General features: G+C 37.9%; 1 protein-coding gene and 1 long non-coding RNA gene across 5 annotated transcripts in view; both read right to left on the reverse strand.

The window, feature by feature from the left end:
- The window catches only part of OPCML (opioid binding protein/cell adhesion molecule like), a 1144289-nt gene that overhangs the window by 396232 nt on the left and 720349 nt on the right, over positions 1 to 27708 (reverse strand). The window lies entirely within an intron of this gene.
- LOC119538807 lies at positions 12306 to 26804 on the reverse strand. The gene is made up of 3 exons (XR_005217650.1): positions 26638 to 26804; positions 26112 to 26219; positions 12306 to 12595 (listed from the first exon to the last, which is right to left on the reverse strand). It is a non-coding gene; the product is annotated as an uncharacterized LOC119538807 (long non-coding RNA).

Here is a 27708-nt window from a genome sequence, read left to right on the forward strand (position 1 = left end):
TACTAAAAGGCCAGATGTAATTCTGATAGAAATTGCATTGAATCTGTAGATCGATCTGTAGATCAGTTTGGGGAACACTGCCTTCTTAATAATACCAAGCCTTCCAATCCATGAAAATTGCATGCTTTTCCATTTATTTTTGTCTTCTTCAATTTCTTTCAACAATATTTTAGAGTTTTCAGAGTTTAAGTTTTGCATTTCTTTTGTTAAATGTACTTTAAGTATTCTATTCTTTTTATGCTATTGTATATGGAATTGGTTTCTGAATTTCATTTTCAGACCATTCATTGCTAGTGTAGAGAAACATAATTGATATTCTCATGTTGACTTGGTATACTACAACTTTGTTTAAGTCTTTCAGTAGTTCTAGTACAGTTTTTAGTAGATTCTTTAGTATTGTCTATATTCTAGATTATGTTTTCTGCAAATAGAGTTTTATTTTGTCCTTTCCAATCTGGATGCCTTTTACTTCTCTCTCTTGACTATCTGCCATGGATAGAACCTCCAGTAGAATATTGAATAGAAGTGGTGGGAGTGGACAGCTTTGTCTTAGTTTCTGATTTAGGGTAAAAACATACAGTCTTTCACCACTAGGTTTGACGTGTGTTGTGGGTTTTTCATAAATATTTTTGTCTGATTGAGGAAGTTCCCTTCTATTCTAGTTTTCTGGGTGTTTTTATCATGAGAGGATTTTGGATTTTGTCAAATATCACCCCTGCATCTTTTCCTTTGTGTTTTTGTTGATTAGTCTATTGATACAGTGTATTGCACTTATTGATTTTCATATAGTAAACCAACCTTGCATTCTTGGGATAAATCTCACTTGGACATGATGTACAATCCTTTTTAAACATTGCTATATTTTTTGAGGATTTTTGAACCTATATGTTTCAGAGATACTGATCTCCAATTTTCTTTCATGTGATGTCCTCATCTGATTTTGTTATCAGGGTAATATTGGCCACATATAATGAGCCAGAAAGTTTTCCCTCCTCTTTCATTTTTTGAAAAAGTTTGGGAAAAACTGGTGAAACATCATCTTTAAATATTTGATGGATGTCACCAATGAAATCATCTGGTCTTGGGCTTTTCTCTGTGGATAATTTCTTTTATTGCTAATGCAATCTATTTACCTGTTTTAAGTTTATTCATATTTTCAACTTCTTCTTGACTTAGTTTTGGCATTTTGCCTCTTTCTAGGAATTTGTCCATTAATCTAAGTTATCTAATGTGTTGGCATAGAGTAGTTCATTGTATTCCCTTATAATCCTTTTTATTTCTGTAAGGTCAATAGAAATGTTTCCTGTTTCATATCTGACTTTAGTAAGTTTAGGCTCCTTCTTTTCCTTGCTCAGTCTGGCTAAGATTTGTCCCCACTTCCCATCTTGCCCACAGTCCATTTTCCACCTAAAATCCAGAGTGATCTTTACTTAATGTAAATCAGATAATTCACCTCTTCTCTCTTTTTGAAGCCCTTCCATAGTTCTTATTGCAGTTAAAATTAAATCTGAGGTCTCTGACACGGACTTGGCTATTCATGCAGCCCATGTCTGCCTCTCTAGCTTCGTCAGGAGTCATCCTTTCACTTTCCTAATATGAATATTCACACTAGTCTTCTGGGTACTCAATAAACATTTTTTCAAGAAATGAATGAAGAACTAATCCTTAAGGATTTTTAGAAATTATTTCTAACACCTTTATCATGATCCAGTTACAACATCTTAATTATCTTCTTATTAAAGAGATTTTCTGATCTATATAAACTGAATATAATGAAAAACAACATCAGAATTAAATATGCATTTAGAATATACTCCATAAGTTGCATTGACTTTTTCTAAATATTAGAAGATGTGGTGTCAAAGAAAAGTCTACTTTTCAATCCTGAGTACCAGAATGATGCATCAAGCAAAAAACATTGCCACTAGTAAACTATATCTCAGTCCCAGAAACAGCTTATTTTAGAACAAATTCCCTCAATTTCCTATAGTAATAAAGTTTTATTTCCACAAGTGGCTGGGGAAAAGAAGAGAGGGGCCTTTGAAGGAATTTATTGTGATATCTCGCACCCTTGCTTGAAAATTAAATGCTTTTCCTTCCTCACACTTAGGTTTGACTTAGAATTAAAAGAGGGAAGTGTAAGAACCATAACTTCTTTTTTCAAATCATCATAAATGCTTGATAGGTCTTTAACAAGCTCCCATTGTAAAAAGCTTCTGTTGTTTTCATGCTTAAGAATGGCTTAATCTTGTACATGATAACATCCTCAAACAGCAAGTGCATTAAGCTGTGACAGCTTTCCATTGACCTAAGCAATTGTATTAGGAAAACACCATTAGCAGCTCTCTCTCTTCATCTGTTCTCCCCTCCTCCTCCACACCAGTAAAAGCTATGCTCAATACTACTATTAAATTACCCTTAGAAACACTCCTCAAAGAAAATCAATGCACATGTGTTTTAACACTTGTCACAGATAGATCAAATGGCCAATCTAACATACACTATTCCACACAAAGGTTTACATCTAAAACTACCTTTCCTTGGTGGCACATTTAAGAGCTCACATTCAAACTAGGAGAAAGAAAGGCAATGGGTGGGAGTGGGAAGAGAACGAGAATGGATTTCACAATTATTCGAAGCACTTTCTGTGTTTATATAGTATTCAATAGTAAATACACAATGACTTGGTGGGATGAGGTAAATATGGTAACAGGCAGACAAAATCCCAGAGTCCAGACTCACTATGATTCAAATGACAATATTCATCCCTTTATCAATGAATTTAAATGCTTCCTAGTCTGACATTTCCACTTGTTTAATTACTATGCACTTTCTACTAGAAGGGTATAGGACTCAAAGTTAGTGAGCGACACAAGAAACTTTTAGATGTACTAACTTACAGCAGGGTTGCTTAATCTCTCTGTACTTAAATTTCTTTATTTAGAAACAGGGACAAGAAGAGTACCCAACTTAAGAGAGTTGTAGCAAGGATTAATGAGTTTAATAGAACGACATTCAAAAGACGGCCTAGCATATTGCAAGTCATGGTATTACCTATTTTTCTTTAGTGTGTTAATTGAGAAGAAAAGTTGTCATTCCTGATGAGAGTACGTGACACAGATTATATAATTATTTTCACTCCCAGCCATAATGGAATAACTGCAGGCAAGCTCTATGGGCATAAACACCTATACAATTGAACAAAATACATGAGGCAATAGTTCTTAGGCAATGAAAAACAGGAAGCATGAACTGCAATCCTTGGGAGAAGATGAGTCTCACAGTCGTCTAGCTTTCTGCCTGAGTACAACTGCACAACCACACTGGAAAGAGTTGGAGTCACAGCAGAACACTAGGTTCCTGTTGAGTGTAGGTGGCAGAGATCATAGCTCAAGGCAGCTGTGAATGCTAGAGTTTAGGAGTGGGAAAATGGAGGGGAGGAAACTACAGAAAAGGAACCTTGGAATACTCTAGGGGAGTCCCCCATAGGTCTGTAGCTAAAGGAGACCCCATTGGGAAAGACTACCTGAAGCTTACCAGATGATAGCATCTATGGAGTTGAAAACAAACCAGAACATAGATACTACAGGTACTGCTGGAAGAAGATTAATGCCAGGGTATTTTGGAGTTTGGGTCCAGATCAGATCTCCCTAACATTTCCCTAACCCTACTGACTTCTAGCTGATGGGTAAAGACTCCATATAGAGTAAGACATTATCTAGGCACACTCTTGCAAAATCCAAAATGAAGCCCTAACAAAATCCAAAATGGAGACATGGTTTGGTGGCAGAGTGCTGGCAAGTTAGATCAACATGAGCAAACTGTAATTTAACTGCCTGTTTAAAAAAATAACATAAAAGAATCAATAATCTTCAAATAAAGTAACAGCATCTAGATTCTCTATAGTATATTACCTATAATGGCCAATATTCAATTAAAAAAATCAATAGGCATATAAGGAAGGAGGAAAATGTGTTCTATAGTTAAGAAAAAACAGTAGTCAATAGAAACTGAGCTCAATATAACTGGATTTTGGGCTTAGAAGACAAATATTTAAAGTGATTATTATAAATACATACAAAGAATTAAACATAAATATGTTCACAAAATTATAGGAATATATAGTCTGAATGAAAGATCAGATAGGAGATCTCGACATAGAAATGGGAATTATAACAGAAAGAACCATATGGATATTCTATAGCTGAAAAGTACACCACTGAAATAAAAAATTCACTGGATAGACTCAACAGCAGATTTGAGATGGCATAAAAAGTCAGTGTATTTGAATTAAATATAAGTTTATCCAATTTTAAGAGCAGAGAGAAAAAATATTTAATAAAAGTAAATAGAGTTTCAGGGATCTACAGAACACTGTCAAATGTATTAAAATATGTGCAATTAGTTTCAAAATAAAAGAAGAGAGTGATATTGGGACAAACAAATATTAAAGATATAATGGCAGAGAACTTACCAAAAAACTAAAAATAAAATGCCAGTCTATAGATCTAAGAAACCCAGCATGCATCAAGAAGGATAAAAATAAAGATTACCATCCCTAGGCACACCATAGCCAAATTACTGAAAACTAAAGAAAAAAAGACACACTGCATACAAGAACAATAATCACAATATTTCTGGCTTCTCATCAGAAACAATAAAAGGCAGAAGACGATGGAACAACACATCTAAATTGTTAAAAGTAATAGAAAAAGGCAATGCAGAATTTATAACTCTAAATGATTACATTTAAAACAGAACAAAGATATCAGATCACAGACCTAACTTCACACCTGAAGATCAAGGAAAACCCAGCATGAGCAGAAGGAAGGAAATAGAAAAGATTAGAGAAGACAGAAATGAAACACGAACAAAAAATATAAAAACAAAAGAGAAAAAATGAAACCCAAATTTGGTTCTTCGGCAAACCTTTAGCAAGAATGGAAAGGAAACAAAGAGAGAAGGTGCAAATAATTAATATCAGGACTGAAGGGGATTTTATTAGGGCTTCCCAGGGAAATGAATAGGATAATTAAACGTTCTGAGATTTATTATAGGAATTGACTCATATGACCATGGAAATTGGCAAGTCTGAGTTCCGTAGGGCCAGCCATAACCTGGGGACTCCAGCGAAAGTTTCCATGGACTTCCCAACAGAAGCTGGCTGGCTGAAGTAGAGATAGAAACTCTTCAATTCTCCCTATAAAGCCTCCAACTGATTGAATGACACTTCCCTTATTGCCAAAGAGATCTGTAATCTCCTTAGTTGATTACAGATGTAATCAGGCATAGATCCAATCAACTAATGATTTAAATCCATGAAATATCATCACAGTAATTATCAGATCAGTGTTTGACCAACAACTGGACACCATAACCTAGCCAAGGTGACACATGAATATAACCATCACAGAGGACATTACTACGGACACCACAGAAATAAAAAGGATTATAAGAGGATATTATGACCAACAGTATATCAACAAATTAGATAACCTAGAAGAAATTCCTTGAAACACAAAACTGCCTACAGTGACTCCAGAATAAATGTAAGGTCTCAACAGACCAAGAACAAATAGAGAGATTGAATCAACAATATAAAGCCTCTGAGCAAAGAAAAGCTCTGGGCCAGATGTTTTCACTGGTGAATTCTAGCAAACATTCAAAGAAGCATTAACAATCCTGCTCATACTCTTCCAAAAATTGAAGAGAAGGGAACATTTCCCAACTCATTCTGAGACCACCATTGTCCTAATCCCAAAGCGAGCTGAAGATATCATCAGAAAATTACAGATCAATAAACTTCATGAATATAGATGAAAAATCGTCAACAAAATACTGACAAACCAAATCCAATGGCACACTAAAAAACTGTATAATATGATCAAGTGGGATTTATCCCAGGTGTGCAAGGGTGGTTCAACATAAGAAAATCAATTCATGTAAAGTACCACATTAATATAACAAAGGAAAAGAAAACATGATCTCAATTTATGTAGAAAAAAGGCATTTGAAAATATTCAGCACCCCTTCCTGATAAAACCTTCAGAAAACTAAGAATAGAAAAAGAAATATCCTTAACACAATAGAGGGCATATATGGAAACAAACAAACAAACAAAAAAACAACCAAACAACCACAACAACAAAACAGCTAACATTATACTCAATGATGCAAGACAGAAAGCTTTCTCTCTGAGATCTGGCACAAGACAAGGATTCCCACTGCCACCATTGTTATTCAACATTGTACTGGAGGTTCCAGCCAGAGCAGTTAGGCAAGAAAAATAAATAAAACTCATCCAAACAGGAAAGGAAAAAATAAATTTTCCATATTTTCAGATTACATGGTCCTATACATAGAGAATCCTAAAAATGTGGGGTACAAGATTAACATGCAAAAATAAGTGGGATTTCTATACATTTATAATGAACAATATGAGGAGAAAATCAATTTAAAAATTCCATTGATAATAGTAAATAAAAAATCAAATAGATAAAGTCAAGGATATGAAGGACTTCTACACAGAAAACTACAAAACATAGCTGAAAATAAACAAAGAAGACCTAAATTAATGGAAGCTAAATATTGATAAGAGGTCAATTTTACCCAAAATGATGTGCAGATTTAATGTAATTCCAATCAAAATTCAAACAGACTTTTTCTCAGAACTGAAAAAGCCAATCCTTAAATTCATATGGAAGGGTAAGCAGCCCCACATAGCCAAAATTGTCTTTTTAAAAAAGTACAAAGTTGGAGAACTCACACTTCCTGTATTTAAAACTCATTACAAAGCTATAGTAGCCAAAACAACATGGTACTGATACAAGGACAGACATATATACCAATGGAATAAAACAGAGAGTGCAGAAATAACCCTCATACCTAGAGCCAAGTATTTTCACAAGGGTGCCAAGTCTACACAGTGGGGAAAGAGTATTCTCTTCAATAAATAGTCCTGGGAGAACTGGATAGCTATATGCCAAAGAATGTAGGTGGACACCTACCTCAAAGCATATGAAATTTAACTCAAAATGGATAAAATACCTAAATATAAGAGCTAAAACTATGAAGCTCCTAGAAGAAAACATAGGGAAACATCTTCAGGACCTGTGTGAGGCAGTATTTTCTTAGACTTTACACCAAAAGCATGAGCAACAAAAGAATATAGATAAATGGGATTTAATCAAAATTATAAAAAAAAATCTTATCAAATTACTTTATGAAAAAGGAAAAAGAACTAATGGAATGGGAGAAAATTTTAGGAAACAATATATCTTATAATAAATAAATAAATAACTCCTATAACTCAACAAAAAAAGGCGAACAACCAATTTAAAAATGGGAAAAAGACTTAAATAGGCATTCTTCCAAAGAAAATATACAAATGACCAATAAGTACATGAAAAGTTGTGCAACATCAAGCTAAATGCACACCAAAACCACAACTGGATTGAGAAAGACTTCTTGACTAAAGGGGGAAGAGAGATGAAACAAAATAAAGTTTCAGAGGCTGAAATATTTCAAATGAGGTCATTCTGGACATTATTCTTATGCGTTATATAGATATCCCTTTATAGTTTTTAGTGTATTGAAATAGCTAGAAGAAAATACCTGAAACTGCTGAACTACAACTCAGTAGCCTTAACTCTTGAAGATGATTATATAACTATATAGCTCACACGGTGTGACCATATGATTGTGAAAACCATGTGGCTCATACTCCCTTTATTTAGTATATGGACAGATAAGTAGAAAAATGGGGAAAAAAATTAAATGAATAATGAGGGGGATGGGGGGGATAGATGTTCTTTTTTATTTTTATTTTTACTTTTGGGGGAGTAAGAAGATGTTCAAAAATTGTGGTGATGAATGCACAACTATATGATGGTACCGTGAACAATTGATTGTACACTTTGATTATAGGATATGTGAATATATCTCAATAAAATTGAATAAAAAATTTTAAAATTACAAGTAGAATGCCTAGTATTTTTAAAATATGGAAAATAACAAGTGTTGGAGAGGATACAGAGAAATAGGAATTCTTGAATATTTTGCATGGGAATATAAATGGTGCGATCCCTGTGGAAATCATTTTGGCAATTCCTCACAAAGTTAAGCACAGAATTACCATAAGACCTGATAATCTTACCTCTAAGTATATATCCAAAAGAAATGAAAGCAGGAATTCAAACAGACATGTGCGCACTGATGTTCACAGCAGCATTGTTTATAATTGCTAAAAGGTAGAAGCAACTAAAGTTCCCATCAATAGACAAATGGATAAACAAAAAGTGGCACATACCTACCATAGAATATTATTTGGCATGCTACAACATGGATTGTTTTCATGCTGAGTGTAGTAAGCTAGCAGAAAAGGGCTGATATTGTATGATTTCACCTATAGGACAAAGGGAAAAATGCAAATTTATAAAGCCAAGAACTAGACTATAGGTTACCATGGGTTGGGAGGGGAAGGAAAAGAGTGTATTCATGTTTAATTGTCATGGAGTTTTGGTTTGGAGTGATGGAAATGTTTCGGCAATGAATGATGGTGATGGAGGCACAAGTCAGTGAGGGTAAATAATGCCACTGAATTGTATATTTGAAGAGGGATAAAAAGGGAAATTTTAGGTTATATATAACCTAAAATTAGTAAGTTACCACCCACAAAAAAAAAAAAACACAATATAGTAATGCACAACAAAAAAGAGTGAACCATAATGTAGAGTGTGCTAAAGTTAATAGCATAATTATAATAATGTTTCATCAATTTTTTCAAAGGTAACATAATTAAATAGAAGGGAAAACTGGGTATTTTAGGGGTAGGTATAAGGGAACTCGATACTTTCTGCATGACTTTTCTGCTCTAGTAAAAGATAAAAAGGAAAAAGGAAATTATAGAAAACCAAAGAGAAAAGTCACATTGCATACAGGGAACAACATTTACAATACTTAGGACTTAACATCAAAAACAATAGAGAACAGAAGACAATGGAGCAACATCTCTAAATTGATAAATGGAAAGGAAAAAGTCAACCCAGAATTCTGTGTCCAGGGAAAATTTCTCAAGCATGAGTGAAATAAAGACATTTTCAGATAAATGAAAGCTTAGAGAAATTGTTGACATTTGCATTAGAAGGAATGCTAAAAGGTAATCTTCAGTTCAAAGGAAAATGATACCAGATTGGAACTCTGATCTACAGGTAGGATGATGGATGCTAGAAATTGTAAGTTGGCACATATATTTTTAAAAGCGAGGAAGTAAATAGTGCTAAACATCATTATCAACAAACTTCATCTAATTGATATTTATGAAACCCCACAGCCAACAATGACAGAATGAGCATTCTTTCCAGGTGTGCATGCTTGGTAATAAAAGAAATCTAGATAGATTTCAAAGACTTAATTGGAGATTTAAATACATACATATTTTATGTATTTTAATATATATGTATATGTATATATATATTTTTTTTAATTTTAAATGTGTATATGTTTAATATATAAACATTTATATTTTTAATATATATGTATATGTGTGTGTGTATGTGTGTATATATATAATGTTTTAAAATAACCCATGAGTCAAAGAATAAACCACAGGGAAATTACAAATTATTTCAAAATGAACACTAATGAAATATCACAATATCAAAATCTGTGGGAAGCACAGTGATAGGGAAATAGCATTGACACCTTTATATCAATATGTTTAACTGTTTAATCTGAAAACACTATATCAACGAAAGAAATAGGATTCATTATTTAAAAACAAAAAAAAAAACTTCCTAGAAAGAAAACTACAGGCTTTTTTCACTGATAAATTCTAGCAATCATTCAAGGAAGAATTAATAAAGTCTTAAACAAACTGGAGAAGACATTATAATGAAAGAAAATTACACATTACATGAGTAGATGTGGATTGTCCAGTCATTCTTTCATTTATTCAGTAGAGAGATTTTTGATGGTTCTTTATGTCAGCAGTGTATTAGATTGAACCACATGAAATTGCTATACAAATTGTTGGAGGTGAAAAAAAGGTCAAATATCTGCAACGTCATTTGGTCCTACTTTACTACTAGGGTTTTAGGATACACAGATAAACCAAATGCAGTTCCCTACCTAGATATGTTCACAATTTAGAGGAGAAGTCAGGTAGATATATCCAGAGATGATTACAAGAAAATGGGGCCAATGCTACAGTGCTATATGTGCTATAACAGCTCTGTGGGAATGTGAGTGAGAAATCCCTAGGTGTTCTGTCTTGATGTGAAATATGAGTAGGAGGTCAGCAGGCAAAGAAGGATTTAAGAAATTCCTGGCAGTGGGAACAGAATATGCAAATACACAGAGCTACAAGAAAGCATAGCATTAGAGAAGCTTGAATGGATTCATATAGTTAAACCAACCAAACACACACAGTGTAGACAACTAAGAACAGTGATGGAATCAGGGCACCTGAGATGAAAGCTGTAGGATGGACATGAAGTTCACCATATCTTTTTACAAAGAAAATTGATGACAATGTTATGATCATGTATTCAATGAACAAGAGGTACACACTTACTTGCTGGCATCAGTGAAACAGGATGGTGAATGTGGAGTACTGTTTTCTCTCCTTGCCTTATTTTCTTCTTCAACACACTTGCCGCTGACTAATTATTGAAAAGGATTTAAAGCGAGTTGGGATTGCGCTGAATTCCTCTTGGCAAAGTACTCAGATTCTCAGAGCTGAAAGAACCGCCCCCCTCCCCTCCACACACACATAGTAACACATCATTGATTATCCTATTAATGTACTTTTGAGCCGTCATTGAAAAGGTCTCATAGTAATGACCAGAGTCTCCGGCCAAACACCGGACTGAGCTGTCCAAAGCTCTCACTTTTGGATATGGATATAATTCAGATGTCAATATCTTTAAATGTAATGGTCCAAGGAGAAAACTTTCGTTTCATTTTGTTTTCACTACTTTCCTGCTCTTCCCCTCCCGCTCCCTACCATGGCCTCTGGAAGGCCATGGTAAAAGAAGCTGTCTGGAAAGCTTATAAAGGAAGTGCCACAGACACTTAGGATTTAACAAAATAATAAATAAAAACAGGAGAAGCACAAAATTAATGTTAAAATCATTTTATTCAATGATGTTAACCATCTCCTTTTCCAAAGCAGTCATTCAAGCTAATAACAAGTAAAAATGTCTAGAGGCTCATTTCCCTCCATTTCCTTTGTCCACTGGGACAGTGTGGTCAACGGGCAGTAAAACAGCCAAACGGATAGAAGATGGGAGGCAAGAAGTGAGCAGAGATGTGAGGGGACCATGTAACCCCAAAATTAATCTCCACCCCACCCCTGCTCCCAAAATCAAGACCTAATGTGGAACCGCATTTGCACAAAGCAGCCCCTGCAATAATTAACACCTGCTGGATGCTCATTGTGTGTCAGGCACTGTGTTATGTGCTTTGCCAGGTGTGCCAGTTTGAATGTATTATGTCCCCCTAAACACCATTATCCTTGATGCAATCTTGTGTGGGCAGATGTATCAGTGTTGATTAAGTTGTAATTCTTTGAGTGTTTCCATGGAGATTCTACCTGCCCAACTGTAGTTATAACTCTGATTGAATTATTTCCATAGATGTGTGGCCCCACCCATTCAGCGTGGGCCTTGATTAGTTTACTAGCGCACTATAGAAGCTCAGACAGAACGCGCAAGTTTGCTCCCGTGTATTCTTCAAGGCCAAGAGGGACACCTTGAAGAATACACAGGAGCTGAGAGAGGAGCTGCAGATGAGACACATTTTGAAGATGGCCACTGAAAGCAGACTCTTGCTCTGGAGAAGCCGAGAGGACAAACACCCCAAGAGCAACTGAGAGTGACATTTTGAAGAGGAGCTATGGTCTAGAGAGGAACGCCCTGGGAGAAAGCCATTTTGAAACCAGAACTTGGAGCAGACACCAGCCACGTGCCTTCCCAGCTAACAGAGGTTTTCCGGACACCACTGGCCATCCTCCAGTGAAGCTACCCGATTGCTGATGCATTACCTTGGACACTTTATGGCCTTGAGACTATAACTGTGTAACTGAATAAACCCCCGTTTATAAAAGCCAATCCATTTCTGGTGTTTGGCATTTCAGCGGCATCAGCAAACCGGAACACCAGGATTATTTTTTTTTTAACTTCTCATGGGCATATGGAGTTTCTTCTTTATGTTCCTTACTGTAGATTGTAAATCCTGACAACATTTTTAATAGTACGTTTCCAAGTTCCCTAGGGTTAATAAGCGACTGGAGTATCCAATAAGCATAGTACACTGATAGCCCATTTATTTAAAATGTCATCTTCAAAACTAAAAAAGTTTAATTAAAAAGATGCCATCTCCCAGTATTTGTTTATGATTTATAGTTGAATTCTGTGGGCACCGGTCTCTGAGTGGTTCCCATTTAACACATACTGATTCTGAATGAGACTGGCAAAGAAGACAAGTTTTAGAGACCTGATTCCTTTAGTTCATGGTTGATAGGTGTGCGGACTCCTCTCCCTCTGTCTTCTGAAATGGGATTCTAATGGCCACTTCTTTACCTAGGCTACCAAACCTGAGGAAAGTAAAATTGAAGAATCATGAACACAAAAAAGGCACGTGAGACCTTGAGTAGATTTTTGCCTTGGGAACACTTTCTTTTATGTATTCAGAATCCCCAACTCATGATAAAACTTGTCTCCATGGATGCACATGTGGAAAGAAGGGAAGGCTTCTGGAGACCTCCAAGCTCCCACATATATAGAGTTGGATCAGAAAAGGATGCCAAGGAATGATGCTGAAAATGGAATTTGGCACCTGAATCTTCAAAGTTTCTATTCTCAGTAACTCAAATTCAGCTGGTGGTGGAGGAAGGAAGAGGGTCACCAGTTGCCCTTCCTAAAGGATGACTCTTTATGGAGCCAAATCACCGCAGCAAGGCAGGCCAGATCCTTAACCTCAAGTTTGATGAATTTATTTCCGGTTCATAAAAATCTTCACGGGGGAAACTGACACAACCTTCTTGAGAATTCACTCTGGCTGTTAAACAACCATTATGACGATTTCAGAGATGGAAACTGATTGGCTCACTGTCCATGTCAGGGGATTCTATATGCACATCTGGTATAATTTTAGGTGTCTCAAACAGCTGTGGACTAACTAACTGAAGATTCTTTGCACAAGGATTACTACCTTGTAAGGACTCCCCAAATATTAATTAACCAATCAAATTGCTCCCAGCTGCAATCTGCACTCATTTCCTCTTAGTTTTGGAAATGGAGAATGTGGCTACTATCCTCTCAACTAAAACACTAGCAAGACATAAAGATTATTATTAAAGCCCTCTTTCTTCTCTTCTGAACACTGAGTAACTCCAGTTCCTTCCCCTTTCCCTTAGGGTTTCTATTTATAGACTCACAAGTTCAGAAGGGACTTCAAAATGCAATCCAATCAACAATTATTTCAGGGCTAATCTAGACCCCCTTGGCTCCTCTTGTCTTTCCCACTGTGACATCCCACCCAGACGCAGTTTTCTAGAAGAGCCTGATTAGACCCCAGGAGAGTGTGTGGGAGGAAAACCGGGTGATTGTTTTGTTATAAAGATCCTCTCTTGACAAGTCAGCACTTGTCTTTCTTTCAGTTGAGTTATATATATATATATATATATATTTTTTTTTTTTTTTTTTCTTTCGTATAGATCTATTTTTAAAGCTTTGTTAGCTATCAGAGTGAGGACAGAGACAAATCTTTTGCTGGCTAATTAGAGCCCCACGCGTTAATGAACTCCCACCACTCCACTGCCTTGGAGTGCCAGCAGCCCGGCAGGAAATTAATAAGAGCTTTAATCACTTGGAGACTGGAAAGGTCAATGCCCACCAAGGGTTCAAATGCAGAGACGGCAGCACAATCATATCCTATTTTAAGAGCATAACAACAACAACTCATGGGTTTTCAGAGAATAACACTCTAACAGGCAGATGGATTAAAGTGTCAACCTGGTCAGAGGACTAAAGGAACACAATCACAAAACAGCAGTCATTTATGTTCATAATATATATGCAGCAATGTTGCCATCTCTTCTGCCTCTCGGTTTATTTCTACAACTCAGACATAGTGGCTGGCAGCATAAGATTCCTGTACTGGGAGGGAGCCCCCAAAACTTTAGCGTATCCCTGGGCCAACCTCAAGCTTCACTGAATCTTAATTTTAAGGAGTGAAGGGGATTGGGAAGTAGCATATTCTTACATAGGCTATTGCTCTGAGTAGTCAGTGTTGAAGGCTGCTGGAAAATCCTCACACTGGTCACTGCAAACTGTGGAGCAATTTCCTCAGGTTTACTACCTGTGCATGAGAGGAGCACCTTACCAACAGGACCTAATAAAAGGTAGGGGTGCAGGCAAGAGACATTCTATTGCACTAAATGGTCCTGAGCCACTCTACAGAGGGAGAAAATCCAACCAAGCAAACAGTGTTGGCACACACACACACACACACACACACACGCACACGGAGATTACAGAAACGAGGGATGAAGAAAATTTTAAAGTTGCATGCTACAAATAAGATATGCAACTGAAAGCTGAGAAAAGACTATTAGAGACAGCATTTAGGAGTTAAATTGATTTAATTATTCCATACATGCTTATTTTGTACCTACGCCTGGCAACTGTTCTAAGAATATTATGGAGAATTAGGGTGGCAGAGTCCCTGCTCTCTTGCAGCTTACAGTTATCTACCATCCTTTAATGCCTTCATTTTGTCCAAATACAACTTTTCTCATATACTTTTAAAATCCCCACCCACCCCCAGCTTAGTTTAAGTCAGAGCTGAAAAGTCAATCTAAGTATTTGTAAGACATCTGTTACTGCCCTGTACATGACTGGTTAACCTAATATTTCTTTTTCAAAAAATCTAAAACATATCTAGAAACTTTACCTAAATTGCAATTAATTGGAATTTCTGAAGTCCATTTTTAAAGTGGTAATTAGTACTCTGAACATGTTGTCCCATAGAAAGAGTTTTAGTAGTGTTAATTACTTTACCAGAGAAACCTGGCAAATTCTTCATTTCTACAGTATTACATGAACCACATAGAAACTATCCTCTAATGATAAGCATTTCAATGCACAATGCATGCTGGAAATCCGACTGTTATTCCCAGTGTCACCAGTACCACAGTACCAAAGTCTGCAGAAGGAGCTCTTTTTAGTTTTCACCTTAGATCTCATCTCTACCTGAATGCCATTGTAAATGGAGGGGAAGTGCCTGAGGCTCACCTCTGCCCTCAGGGTCCGGTCTAGACTCCTCAGAGCCTAGACCCTTCCCCATCTGTTTTCTCTCCTACGTGAAGCCTCACTGTGCGTCTTTACACTCTCCCTTCCACAGCACTGCACTACTCTGCTTGGCTCAAGCCCCCGTTTTCTCACCTTCCTCTGCTCCCCCTCTCTTGCATTGCTCTCCCTGAGCTTCCCTTCCCTTGGCTAATTGCTCTTTATCCTTAGCCTCATGTAACATCATCTCATCCTGGAAGCGGGATTCATCCCCCTGGTCTGAAATAATTACTTTTTTACGCACACTGATGACACCTTTTAAAAAGACATATCCACTGTATTACCTCTTCTGTGGTCTCCTGTTCAAACTAGACCCTAAACCTTTCAGAAAGAATGTGTCTTTTTCCCACTGAAATCCTGTGTCCAGGTCAGTTACAGACACAAAGTATATGTTTAAAAAATAGTTCATAAATGTCGGGTGAGAGACAGCAGTCACTTCCAAAGTCACAGGTTCTTCATTCATTCATTCACTGAATTTATTCATTCATTCAAAATACTACCATGTACTGAGAACTGTGCCAGGCACTGGAGATATGGTATTAAGTGGGACTCAGTGCCTGCCCTAAAGGAGTTCGTTGTAATGGGAATTTGCCATGGGGTACCAAGGGAGAATTAGGATTTTGGACTTCAGGATGCCAATGGAACAGAGGTTAGCTCAGAGGAGACAAGGATTCTCCCTGGCGTGGATAAGGTAGACACTGCCTCTAAGAGCATAGTTAACACAAAAGTCCATAACTAAACTGAATGTGACTCCTTTAGAAGTAAAATGGTTGTGCGTTATCATTGTGAACTTAAAAAGCATCTTTCCCCCAAAGAGCTTGGTTTCATTTCTTACCTGATTTTAGTGACCCCCATACTACTCTGGTATAAAGTTGAAGCCTTTGGTCCAAGCTGTCATTCCCATCTACTTGGACTATTTTAATAGTTTCCTAACTTATCTTTTTGCTTCCAGATTCACCAAAGCAAATCCTTTCCCTCATTCGTTTGTGAGCTGTCTTTCTAAAACTTATATCAGATTGTCTTTCTCCTTTTGATGGCCCAGTAGAATTTTTCACATCTTTCTAGTAGAAGGCAAGGCTTATTATTTTGACCTATTGGTGCACTGAGTATTTTCAGGATCCTCTATTATAATTCAGATGGCATGCAAACCAATGGCACTTCTTTTAAGTATGTGGTGGAGCTACATAAATATGTTTAGACCAGTGTATCAGCAAGGCTGCCATTAGGAAAAAAAAATAAAAAATAGACAGGAGATAGCATTTGAATTATTTCAATTAAAGCCCTTCACTTCTAAGATCAAGTTCAAACTGATAAGCAGTGGAATTTAAGGTCCTTTTGGACCTAACACTGAACTCCTATCTTAGATTCTGCTCCTCCAAATATTTCATGCTCTTTCATCCCTCTAATTTTCTGTGGGTTGGAAGTGGAAGGTGACTATTCTCTTTCAAGTGGCTTAGCTATAAGGAGAATGAAGAAAAGAGAGATGGCTAAAAGAGGGCAGGGGTTGAGATAATTTTTAAATTCTTATTCTTCAAAGTTATTTTTTAGTCATGTTTACCTGTTGTTACAAAAGAGCCAGTTGAGATTTAAGGTCTAAAAGAGGAAAAGGATATTTGATGGAATAAAATCCTGGAGGAGAAAGAAATAAGCCGAGATGGAGGGATGTGTCTTAAACGCTAACCTGAGAAGGGAAAACAGAACAGATATTGAATATAAGAGACTGGAAAGAAGCAGCAGCCTGAAGGAGTTCACACCTATGGCCTAAGTTTATGCTGTTTGAAGTAGAACAGTGATGTCGGCTGGTGAGGGTGAAGGGTGGCAGGAGAGTGCTGGGGCTTGAGAGACTGAAGAAGTTGGAAAACTGCTCCGGAAAATGAGAGAGGGGTTGGATTAAGGGCCTAGAGGGTTTCCAAGCAGCAAGAGAAATCAGGTGGGACAGCATCCATTTCAATTTGTATATGATTTAACATGATCATAAACCATCATTCTCTCTTAGATCATTTGCTGCCCTAGAACACGGTTGGGCAAATGTTCTCCAGAAGGCCAGATAGGACACCTTTTGGGCTTTGAGGGCTATCTGCTCTCTGGTGCAAACATTCAATTTTTTCACTTGAAAGCCTCTATAGATAATATCTAAAAGAATGAGTGTGGTTGTGTACTGATAAACTTTAAACTCACAGATGCTGAAATGTGAGTTTCATATCATTTCCATGTATTATGAAATATTCTTCTTCTTCTGAATTGTTTTTAACCATGTAAAAAAGGTAAAAACCATTCTTAGCTCATGGGTTGTACAAAACCAGTTGGTGGACGGGGTTTGGCCTGGGGGGCCTTCTGTAGAATATCACAAATATGTTTCCTAATTGTTCACATATTTCTACCCACACATCTATTTATTTCTCATTTATGGAACGGGCTGATCTTTCCAACAAAAGCTGTATGCATTTACCTCCAACTCCAGATAAGACTTGTTTATAGCAGGAAGAGATACCAGAGACCTGGATGCTCAGGGTGTAAAGTTCCTGTCCATCAGAGAGGAAGAAAACGGGGAGTCACAAGGCAGGTTCCAGAGTCCTAAGTGAGCTTTCGTCTACGGTAGTCTTACATTATAACATTTTTATGACCTAAATACAAAACTTACAGATATGCAGCCCACATTGTCTTTCCATAGTTTTTTTTTCTTCATTTTAGGCGGTAGCTAATAATCTCCTCACTTCATAGCAATATCCGTCTTTTTTTCCAAATGGGTGGCGTAAGGAGAAGGGGAGGGGTGGTGAGGCAACAAACAAACAAGGAAAGCCTCAGTTCTTTATTAAAGTCATAAAAACGAAAGGTGAGTAGGGAGCTGGCGTCACTCTCCAGGACTGGAGAGAAGCAGTTTCCCCTCACACAAGCACTTCTGTTTTCCTGTCCTACCCCAATATAGCTGAATCACAGGCCCCCTGAAAAAAGGAGGAAGCACACTAGATGTTGGATCAGGTGGTGTTGGATGTGGGTAGCGCTCATAAAGATGATGGATGTCGCCAAATGGTAATTTTCTCTGTGTGGTAGCTGTGATTGATCTGTGGCTTGATGCAATGGCTGAGAATTTCATAACAATCTTAAAGAAAACAATATCGTGTCATGGTGCAACAGGAGTTCCAGATGACTGTGCTGGGGGGGTGGGGGTACTGGGTATTTCTTTGCTTTTGAAGAAGACAGTATGAAAGGAGAATGCATATCTAACATTTAAATCCACCAAACCAGTGGAGGCTAGTGGCTACTGTGTGTGTGTGTGTGTGTGTGTGTGTGTGTGTGCACGCACGTGCGTGTGTGTGTGTATGTATAGTAGTACTAGAGTACAGAAGAAAGCTGATTTGTATCTCTATTGATAATGTAGTTCCAGGTAGGAAACTGAAGGACTTGGGGCTACAGGTGGTGTTTCTCATCTGCTTTTTTGTCTTCAGAAAAGAAAATCAGATTTGTGATGTGGACAGCTGACTAGGGAGATGATACCAAAGGAATACAAGGCTTGACATGGGCCCATGCTTTGGGATACATGCTCTCATGACAAGGGCAGGAAATAGCTCACAAAATCCTGAAACAGAATAATGAATTTAGCAGGACACCACTCTGCTATGGCAAGGAGGATATGAATTTAAATTTCAGGGGCAAAAGGGGGGAAATTAGACAAAACTGCATTTGTAGAAGACAATAAGTGTGCAATCTAAGCAAAAAAAAAAAAATAAGATGGAGGAGGAGTCTAGTAATTATCAGGAGAAAATACTTGTGGTTGCAGAAGTCTACATCTCAATTCAAGAACTCTATGTAATAAACACAATGAACTTTAAATTTAATGTAAAGAGGTAAACTAAAACACTTTAATCATCAAGATATGATATAATGAGAATATTCACCACAATATGGCAGTTCAGTATGGGACTTCATTCTAAAGTAGCATCTCATAGAGGAGGACATTTGGAGAATATTTGCCCAACCGTGTTCTAGGGCAGCAAATGATCTAAGAGAGAATGATGGTTTATGATCATGTTAAATCATGTACACTTCATGTTAAGAAAACACAAACCTGGGTAAGAGCCCACAAACCTGAGAATAGACACTTCATGATTGTTTGAGCCCCACTAACAATATAAGGCCATTCTTGGAACTTGGAGAAGTTCCAGAGCCCAACTTTTAACAACTGAAACAACAGTAGAAATATTGAGCCTGGAGAAGGAGAGCTCCAAAGTGAAACTAAAGAACTATATTCTTTCGCAAAACTTTCTCTTACCTCTCTGTCCTCACCCACAGGTAGATTTATCACTCTCCTCTATCACAACACTCTATCTTATACATCTAACTAATATAGCTATTAACACTCTATTTTGTGACCACTTGTTTAAAAGCTGTCTCCCTAGCTAGCCTGAGTTACATGTCTTATTACTGTTTTATTCCCTTAAACCTATTGCCAAGGACATTTGTAATAAGTATTTGATAAATGTTTATTAGATAAATGGACAGGGGGAAATATGGTATCAAGGAATGGAGCCAGAGTTGGAAATGGGAAAGCATTGATTTGTGTATCCGAATAATGAGGGATATAAAGCATAAGGTAAAGTCCAACAATAAATAAATTTTGGCTCCCTCCCTTGTTGCTAGAGCAGTCCACACAGCCTGGATGTGAAGAGGTAATGGGGATATAAAATAAGACATGAAACAGATGCATATAGAGTAAAGAAGCTAGAAATCGTAAGTTAATCTGCATCAACTGAAAAAGGATGGCCTGGAGGATGCATCCCCTAGTTGGGTTTCATATGCTTTGGGGTAAGAGAGTCATACCTGTTGCTCTGCCAAAATGCCCTCTCCATGTATATGGAATATATAAGAAATGGCTTTTAATCTTTGTGCTGTTGTTGATGTCTTAAATCTGTACTGTTTTGGTTATCACAAGTTTATTTTACCAGTAAGCAATTCTTTCAAACACCTATCAGTATTCCAATATGGAGGCACTCTGGATAAAACAGGGGAGTAGCAGGGAGGAAACCTGAGATTTCTGAGGAAGGTGAAGAGTAGAGTAAGTGATAACCACACATTGCAGAGGCAAGCACTTTGATGAGTAGATGTAGCATCAGAATGAGTAGACAGGTTGATGGCATTAAAAACTCGTATCGACATTCTGAGTGTAGGTATGAGTGGCGCAAAATTTTGTAGGTTGAAGTTTTCCACATTTGTCCTTGATTGTTATAATGCTCAGAATGTAGAGTTGGCCCTTTGGGTCGGGATGCCTGGGGTCAAGTACAGGTCAAGTGCAGATCTCACACGGTCACAAATGCAGGACATGATCTTCCAGGTAGAGCTGCAGCTCAGTGTCCTTCTTCACCCTTGGAAGTCCTTGAATCATAGTCTGATTTGTTAACACGGTATTTGTGAATTCTCTTGGAAAAATGGAGAGATGATAGTGGCAACCAGAAGATGGAATAAGGTTTAAAGTTGAAGCATTAAAAAAATCAGTGTGCCCTCATGTAGGAACTAAGGAAAGAGGGAACCAAGAATGGAAAGAGTCAATAAAGGAAGAACTGAGGGAAAAAAGTTAAGCAAGTATGAGAGAAACCTCTGTTTTTCTAGTCTTCAAATGTCTGGGGATTCTAGGTGTGAGATCTGGATATCGCATTTTTATAAGCTTCAAACACATGGTTCTGAACAGGACTCATAGTTAAGAATCACTGAATTAGAGGAATAGAATGTTAAAAAAAAAAAAATCTGCTTCCAGGTAGAATATAATAGCCCGTGCAGACTAATGTTCTCACTAATACTATTAAAAGGCTATATAAACTACCAAAGTAATATTTTAAAGGTAACCAGAGAGCTGCAGATATAAGCATTAGATAAACTCATTTATGGGGTGGGAAGTGTCATTCGGAGGGAAATGATGATTTCCCAGCCTGAGCTGGGGACTGGGTGCAGTTCAGGCAGAAGGATTCTGCTGGGAGACAGAGAACCAACAAAGTACAGAGCTGGAGTGACGAACTGAAAATGTTAGGGACCTCGAATGCACAGCCAGTTCTCCCCATGGGATATTTGCTATGTACTACAGCTGCACAGGAATCTGGAGAGCTAGGCCAAAAGCTTCTAAAAGGCCTAGTGAAAACTGTAGCAGTTTTGTGGTGCTTAAGCAAAGAATTGCCAAAGGTTCTTTGCTTTTTTTTCATAGATTTCAATTCTCTGTTGAAACTCTCCATCCTTTCATCTATTTAGTCCATTTTTTCCCTCTATTTCTTAAACATTTTGAATGGAAATTCTAGAATTGAAAGATAAAATATCTAATAATATCTAATAATATCTAATAATAACCTGATTGATGGATTTAACAGCAGTTGGACACAGAATTAGCAAAACGGTAGTAAGTCCAATAGAAAACATCCAAAGTGAAGACCTGAGAAGAAAGAATGAAAAAAGCATATAAAAGTTTAAGAAACATGTGTGACACACTTAAACATTTTTATATATTTATAATTCAATTCCAGAAAGAAATAAGAGAATGAGACAAAAGAAATATATGACAAGGAAACAGACTAGAAGGCTTCAAAGCTAATGAAAGACTCTAACCTAGAAATTCAAGCTCAGCAAATCCCAAGAAGGATAAATAGAAAGTCATACATAGGCATTTCAGAATAAAATTGTTAAAAACCAAACACAAAGAGAAAATTCTATAAGGAGCCAGGGGCAGGGGGTACATTATTTTCAAAGGAACAACAGTAAGACTGAGAGGTTAACTTCTTTGAAGAAAAATGGGAGCCAAAACACAATGAAAATTATCTCTAAAGTGTTGAATGAAAACAGCTTCCAACCTGGCATTATTATATACAATGAAAATATCCTTCAAACTGTAATGTGAAAAAATAAATTTTCAGATAAATAAATATTGAGGGAATTTGTTGTCAGCAGGCCTGCCCTAAAAGAAATATTAAAGGCAGTCTTCTTTAGGCAAATGCTATGTTTAAAAATTTATATCCAGAGATACAAGTTCTCATGAATGAGTGAAATGATGTGTTTACACGAGTACTGACTGCAGTATTATTTGTAATACCAAAAAAACTGGAATCAGCCTGTCCTCCAATGCGAAATAGTTATATTAATTATGGCATAACTACGGAATGAGATATTATTCAAACATAAAAAGATAAGGAACTTCTCTAGCTGCTGATTTGGAATTATTCACAATATTATTAATTGAAAACTATAGGAGTACAAGATAGTATTATAAAAATTTGGTATTATTTGGACAAATAAGGGGAAATATGTTTATATGTACTATAGACATACACATCTATATGCATTCTATCGATCCTCATTATTAGTGGATTCCAAATTTATGAATTTGTCTACTTGCTAAAATTTATTTGTAATCCTAACATTAATACTTACTCTCCTGGTCATTCACAGATATGCACAGAGCAGCAAAAATTTGAGTCTTCTGACTTACATGGTCCCAGCTGAGGTTGAACAAGGCAACACTGCTTTCTTGTTTTGGCTCTCATACTGTAAGAAAGTATCCTTTTTATGGGATACTTAGTGCCACTTCTGTTTGCTTTTTTCCATTTCTGTTGCTGTCTCTATGCCCCCCCCCAAGAGTAGTGCTGAAGTGCTATCTAGTGTTCCTTAGTGCAAGAAGTCTGTGGTGTGCCTTATAGAAAATACACGTGCCAGATAAGCACAGTTCAGGCATGAATTATAGAGATGTTGGCCATGACTTCAGTGTTAACAAATAATTAACATATATTAAATAAAGTGTCTGTAAATAGAAGCACATATTAAACAAGATTATGTTCAGTCAACAAAAATGTTGCAATCAGAGGCACACAAGAACCTAACCCTGTATTTTCCCTAGGAGCAATGGTTCAGTATTTGCAAATTTACTGTTTGCAATGAATTTACAGAACATAAACTAGTGTATATGTACTTATGTATATTTATGTGTATATGTACATATATGTGTTTGCATTTTTATTTATATTTTCCTATAAATAGAATATCTTTTAAAATATGCACCACACCAGAAACTGGTAACTTTGTCACCAGGAACTGGGTGGTTGAAAGACTGAAGTGGAAGAGAATCTTTTAACCATTTTCATTTTGTTTCCTTTGAATTTTTTCTCTACTGCTTATGGAAGAAAATGAAACAATAAAACAAATAAAAGAGAACAAAAATTTCTGATATCTTTTGCTAGACTAGGAGGAATTAAATCTAGAAATAAGAGAGTTAAGGACGATGGGGCAAAGAGATGTTTTTAGAGACCATAAAAGGGGGAAGAGAAGTGATGATGTTATAGGGGAAGACAAAAGTCACCCACATTGGTACTGGATGGGTGTGAAATTTTGCTAAAAAAATTTGGCAAACTGGCATGAGTTCATTCATCATCCATTCATTTAACAAATATTTCCTAGGTACCTAAAATATGGCAGGCACTATGTAAAACCCTAAATACAAGGGTGGGAAAGACAGGCAACTCTATACCCTGAAGTGGGGAAACAGGCATTTAAAAAGCAATTAAAATCATGAGCACTATGAAAAGGAGAGAAAGAATGGTATAACAGAGGAGTGAAAAAAAAAAAAAAAAAAAAGCTATGTCCTCCAAAATGCCATGTTCTTTAATGCAATCTTGTGGGGGCAGATGTATTAGTGTTGATTATTTGGAATCCTTTGACTGTTTCCATGGAGATGTGACTCAGTCAACTGCAGGGGAGACCTCTGATCAGATTGTTTCCACGGAGGTGTTGCCCCACCCATTCAGGGTGTGCCTTGGTTAAATCACTGGAATTCTATAAAAGAGTTCACATACAGAAGGAGTGCAGAGCAGCTAAAAGTGACATTCTGGAGAGGAGCAGCTGCAGCCCACAGAGACATTTTGAAAAGGGCTGTTGAAAGTAGACTTTTGCTACTCCAGAATTTGCCTGGGAGAAACTAAGAGAACAGCCCCAGACGCCGAGAGAGAAATGTCCTGGGAGAAAGCCATTTTGAAACACAACCTGGGAGCAAAGGAAGAAAATGCCAACCATGTGCCTTCCACACACCATTGGCCTTCCTTTGGTGAAAGTATACACAAGTCGATGCCTTAATTTGGACATTTTCACGACTTACAGGCTAAAAATTTGTAGCCAAATAAACCCCTTTTATAAAAGCCAATCCATTTCTGGTATTTTGCAGAATAGAAGCATTAGCAAACCAGAACAAGACATTTGCTTGAAGTTTCACTATACTGAAAGAGGTGTATATGATATATTTCAGATGAACCCTGAAAATATTTTGTCTCTTAGGAGAAAGAGAAAGCAATGAGAAAAGTTCCAAATCTTCATTTGGACAAAATGAAGGCACTAAATGATAGTAGATAACTGTAAGCTGCAAGAGAGCAGGGACTGCCACAATAGCTGTCCATTATACTCCTAGTACAAAGGGCAGGGGTGGGTTCAAAATTAGCATGTGTGGAATAATTAAATCAATAAGAAAACCATAAAACAGGCATGTCCAACCCTAGGAGCTCCTTTGCCCTATACTAATTCATTGAGAAAACGAAGGCCATTAGAAACCAGGAGTAAGGCTGAGTGGGGGTGGAGATGGGTTCTGGAAAGGCTGCTGAGTTCAGCTAAACACATCTAAAAGTTAAAGTTATGTGACAGGAGGAAACACTAGCAATAGGACAACTAAAGCTTCCACCAAATAATAAAGTCAGAGATTACTTTTAACCTGCTTTTGCCTTACCAGGACACTGGAAATCTGTAGCTGTGCATCCTTCCCCCCCACACACACTTCTTCTATCCACCTGTCATTCATTACAGATTCCTAATACCCTTGAGCCTGTAGGTTCAATCATGCCCTTTTAGGCTCCTGGACCATACAACATTACAGGTTGAACAAAAAGCCTCCACTTTTCAAATCAATCTAATAACTGCTCATCACGTACACTTATTATAAACAGTGAGCCACTGAATGCCAGGACTACGATGAAAGACTTAGCTGGGTAGCAAGGAAGGTCAGAGCTGGCTCAGGCTGCTCTTTTGCCCAGTCTATCATGCAAATGTGTAGGGTCACAAGTAAGTGCTTCAAATGCATTTTTTGGTCTGAGTGTGGAGTTCAAATAGTCCGCAGTGGTATCTGTACTGGTAGCAGGACACAGACAAGGGACGGCAAGGCATCTCCTGCCAGCTGTAACAATCCTGGGCAATGACCCTGGAGTCACATCTCTCTCACCCCTGAGGGGAAATCCAGACATCCCTTAGAAATAAGGCAGAACAGAGAGGAGGTCCCCTAGGACCAGCCACAGCCTTCCCTATCCTACCACATGCCTGAAGGGCATCTACATGAAAGAGACATGACTCCCGGAGGGGCAGGGGAGAGCAGCCACCCTTCCTGGAAGATTATCTTCCCGCATGCTCCAGACAGAGCAAGAACTTTGCACAGCTACCAGGAAGAGGAACAACCCATTTAATGTGTGCTGATTTCCTCCCGTAAAGACTGGGAAATTATCTGCTTGCCTCGAATATCTTCATTAAAAATGCATTTAAGCTGTGGCGCTCTATGAAGGAGAGACCTGTAATACATGAAAGATTAGCCCCAGATTGCTGATTGGACTATTTTACATCATTATGGTAATTAAGCTAGCAAGACTGTTGTGCTGACTCCGACACTTTCCTCCTTCTGCCTTTGTCTCCAATTCGAGATATTCTTTCCCCACTCTTCCCATCTTTCAGCTTTCTTCCTTTCCTCTCTTCCCCACCCCTCCTCACCAAAGATCTCCTCGGAGCCTCGGCTAGTTCAGCTTCATGCATATGTATTTTCCTCCGGTCTGATTCAGTCTCCCATGGCTTCTCTGCCAAGCTTGTCCTGACTGCAGACTAAAGGGAAGAAATTAATGGTAATTACAAGGTGTGAGTGGATGTTACAGCTCTCTATCTGATTGCCAGTGAAACCAAATAAAAATGGAATATAATCAGCCAATTATTAAAACACAGAGTAAACAAACTGCTTACTTTCTATCATCGGCCCACAGAGCAGGGATTACAGAGCCCTGTGATACTGTTTTGCCTAACTCCCTGGGATGCCACTAAAGCCAACCCTCCACAAATGGGGCACAGAGCTGCCGTCTCCAAAGTGGAAGACCTAGAGAACCTGTTCAAAGCCACCAGCAATGGAGGCCTTCACGGCTCTGTGTTCTTGGGTAGCTCTCCCACCCCATCCCCTGCGGCTCTTCCCCATTATCAGCGGTGCTCCTAAGCTTCCCTCTGAAAGCAGGGGCTCCGCATTTCTTCCTACCTTTTGCAAATCCTGCAGATAACTCTGGCAGCGGATGTAAAATCGAGCATGCAGGGACACCGGGCAGCTCAGGGATATTCCCCCGAGGAATCAGGAGTCTCTGAGGCAGTGAATGGATTACAAGGAGAATATAAGAAAGGCTTTTCATCTGTGACAGATGACAAGGGAGTGAGTGAGTGAGTGTGTGTGTGTTTGTGTGTGTGTCAGCATGTGGGCGCATACCCAGCTCTTCTCTTAGAGAGTGTCCTTCCCTTTCCTGGTGACCCCGGGCCCCAGATAAGTGATGGCTGAGGGAAAGAGACAAAAATAGAAAACAAGTCCTTTTAGTTCCCCAGTGTTACTTTTGGCATACAGTGGTATCTTAAATAACTTAAAAATGCCACGACTGTATGTTCCCACTCACATGCAAGCCCTGCCTATGAACAGCTCAGTCGTATTCAAAGGGACCAGCACAGCAAGGGGGCATGGGGTTGAAGATTTTGTCATTTAATACACCCTGCCTCTCTGACCGACTGGCAGGAGACCTTCTCCCCAAGTCTCAGTTCCCTCTACCTCATAAAGTCATAAGAATTAAATGACATAATGCATGCAAAGTACACTTAATGAATATTCATTACAATCATACTATATTATGTCTAAGTTGTAAGTCAATTTTTAATCTTTGAATGCTTTTCTTCATTGGTTGTATTCCATGTCAATTACTTCAAGAGAATAGGTTACCTTATGTTTAGGACTTTAACGGACCCCCTTCTCTGCCTAGCAATCCTTCCCCAGGACATTTGCTCACACATTTGTTCATATTTGTTCACATCTGCTAAGCAGCCATTGCCCAGACCTCACCTACCCTCACCTGCTTCTCTGGGGAAGTCAGGGACACACAGTAAGTGGCCATCTCCCAGCCTCACCTACTCAACACCCCCCACACACCTCTTTTTCTATTGAGTGCCATTCCAAAGGAAATATTATGTCTAATGAAAAAGCCTGGCCAGAAGTGAAACCCAGAAACGAGGAAAAGCACCTCTAGATGCTAATCGAGGCAGGGATTCTCAGTGGCAGAGCTTCTCCCCCAAG

The sequence above is a fragment of the Choloepus didactylus genome, chromosome 6 (assembly GCF_015220235.1).
Source record: "Choloepus didactylus isolate mChoDid1 chromosome 6, mChoDid1.pri, whole genome shotgun sequence".
NCBI classification, from domain to species: domain Eukaryota; kingdom Metazoa; phylum Chordata; class Mammalia; order Pilosa; family Megalonychidae; genus Choloepus; species Choloepus didactylus.